General features: G+C 46.8%; 1 long non-coding RNA gene across 1 annotated transcript; it reads left to right on the top strand.

The window, feature by feature from the left end:
• Window positions 1-1,250: 1,250 nt before the first annotated feature.
• On the top strand, window positions 1,251-1,994 carry LOC123457266. Its single transcript, XR_006634959.1, has 2 exons — window positions 1,251-1,292; window positions 1,890-1,994. It is a non-coding gene; the product is annotated as an uncharacterized LOC123457266 (long non-coding RNA).
• Window positions 1,995-2,767: the final 773 nt, after the last annotated feature.

The raw sequence follows: 2,767 nt of genomic DNA, 5'->3' as shown, positions 1-2,767 counted from the left end.
ATTAGATTGTGTGAGTCCTATAACTTAATTTTCCTTTCTAGAAATGGTTTCTGTTATTCTCCTTCTTTGGCATTTTAATATCCATTTTGAGTTGGGTTTGTCTATGTCTACAACATATCCTGCTACAGCTTTGAGATTGCATTTGATCTGCAATCATTTTGGGAAAAGCTTGGCATCTTTACTGTGTGCCCTAGACCACAGTGAAGCTATGACCTTCCATCTGTTTAGATGTTCTGTTATTTCTTTGAAAACATTTTGTGGTTTTCTTGCCTGTAGGTTCCTTGTTAAGTTTTTAAATTAATTACTTAATTTATGAAAGAGAGAATATGGGCACGTGATCCCTCTTGCCTCTGCAAACAAACTCCGGATACATGTACCACTTTGTGTATTGGCTTTACAAGGGCACTGGAGTTTCAAACCCGGGCCATCAGGCTTTGAAAGTAAGCATCAATCATCAAGCAATACGCCATATCTCCAGCCCCCCATCTCCTTTATAGGTTTTTATACTGACACCTAAGTATTTCATTTGTTGAAATCATTGCTAAGAGTGTCTTTAACAATTACAGTCATCACTTGCTCATTACTATTATAGAGAGAGTATTAAAGTCTATGTGTTTATCTTCCTTCATAGTCTTGCTGATTCTTTCTTTCATTCTTTCTTTCTTTTGTGATTTTCTTGGCATTTTATGGTCATCATGTAGCTAGGCACCTAATATTTGGTGGACATGCCTTGGTGAGGTCTTTTCATTTATTGTTGGGACTCAGTAATGATCCTGTATTTGCTATTTGTTGAGAAACCTACTGCTTTTGCTTGCTTGTTCAGAGCAGGTCAGAGTGCATGGACAAGAGAGAGGTGTTTGCTGTCATCCATGCAGGCTTCTGCCTGTCACAGGACCCTCCTGAGGTCCTTCTTTGCTAGGCTTGCCAGTGTGCTGCTAGTTTTCATGTTCCTGGAATGTTCTGGAATTGTTCATGTGCGTGTGTGTGTGTGTGTGTGTGTGTGTGTGTGTGTGTGTTTTCATTAATGTGTGTATGGGTGCTTTTGCAGTGAAGACATGTTCTGCCATTCCCAGCTCTTATATACATCCCGGTGATCTGATCTTGGGTCCTCATGTTTGCTGTTGTTAAGTTTCTACAACCAATGTCTTTTCCTCTAGTGTTGCTATGAGAGAAGATGGGGGAGGAGCATGTTAGGAGACTGTGTCACTATTTATTTATTGTTTGCTGATCTTCTTCTCCATTTTCTCTCTAGGGCAGAAAAGACTGAAGTCCTGAGTGAAGACCTTCTCCAGGTAGGATGTCACTGACTTAGCCTGGTCAAGCTCAACGTTGTTTTCCTCCGAAGCAAAGCCATTCCCTGCGTGGTCTCAGCTACCTTTGCAGTCCCTGTACACAGTTTAGGGAGGTAGACTGCTGTCATTTTTTGACAGTGCTTTCTATTTTGAACAGCAAATTCATATTTGTGTCTCCAACCAAGTACAGATCAAGAAGATTGGGGAAAAAAATTAAATCTGATTGACTATGTTCAAATGTGTTCCCTTGCCATTTCCTAAACAGTGGTGTTATAACTGCTTGGGTGGCACTTGCCTTGCTGAGGGATATCAGTGACCAAGGGGTGAATAAAAGCATGCAGGGGTCTGTGTGTGGACTAAACACAGATACAGTGCCATTTCTGAAGGCACGCGTGGGGCTTGGTATTCTAGGGCTTCCTTGGGGGACACTGTGCCGAGGTTGGTAAGATCTTGGGGCAAGGTTAGTTGGGGAGCCCCTCCAATGACTCAGCACTGAGTTGCTTCCTGCCCAGAATCCCAGGCCTCTGTGGAAATGGGTGACGACTGTCCACTTCTCCTGACTGAGGCCTCACCCGGGGCCTCCTGCTCTGTCTGCAGGTGGAGAAGCGGCTGGAGCTGGTGAAGCAGGTGTCCCACAGCACGCACAAGAAGCTCACTGCGTGTCTGCAGGGCCAGCAAGGGACCGAGGCCGACAAGCGCTCAGTAAGTGTCCTCGGCCAAGCTGGGCGGCTGAACGCCTGCTCACACAGCACGGGCCCATCCCAGGGCCTCAGTTGCCGCGGCTGTTGACTGTTGCCTCCCCACCCGTGTGTCTGCAAGTCCACCAGGCAGGCCCTGGGGTTTGCGTCTGCACGGATGACCCTTCTCAGAGTTCTGCCTCTTTGGAGTTTGCCTGAAGCATTGTGTTTTTCCAGACAAGGAGAGGGCTGTGTTAGCACCTTCCCAGAGTGGGGCGTCCTGGACGGCAGCAGGGCCATGCTTGGGATCTCACTGGTAGGGGAGCTTTACCCTTGACCTATAGCTTACCCCAGATTCAGCTCAGAAGCAGCTACACCGTGAATTCTGAAGTCACAAGTAGCCTACAAAGGGCTTTGAAAATTGCTTCCACTCCAATGAGACAGAGAGTCTGGTGAGAAAGCTGTTCGGCTGCGTCTCTCTGTAATGATGTCAGTGCTACGGGCGGCGTACCTGCGCTGCGCAACTGCAGGTGGTGCGAACAGTCTTCTTTGCAGTGTTCCTCTGCTCTGGACCTCGGTGCCACGGAAGAGCCAAGACAGTCTTGCGTCTCCACTGGGTGTTACTGCAGGTTTACCATCTAGGAGGACCGTTTCCCCTTCGTAGAATTTGCAGTCTGTGTGTTTGGTGTCTGTTGGACTACTGTTTTTCTTTTTAAAAAATTTTATTTATCAGCCGGGCGTAATGGCATATACCTTTATCCCAGCACTTGGGAGGTTCTACATGAGTTCAAGGCCAGC

This window comes from Jaculus jaculus, unplaced genomic scaffold, assembly GCF_020740685.1.
Source record: "Jaculus jaculus isolate mJacJac1 unplaced genomic scaffold, mJacJac1.mat.Y.cur mat_scaffold_190_1_15023_arrow_ctg1, whole genome shotgun sequence".
NCBI classification, from domain to species: Eukaryota; Metazoa; Chordata; class Mammalia; order Rodentia; family Dipodidae; genus Jaculus; species Jaculus jaculus.
The sequence above is the reverse complement of the archived record's forward strand: the minus strand, read 5'-3'. Positions and strand labels throughout refer to the sequence as shown.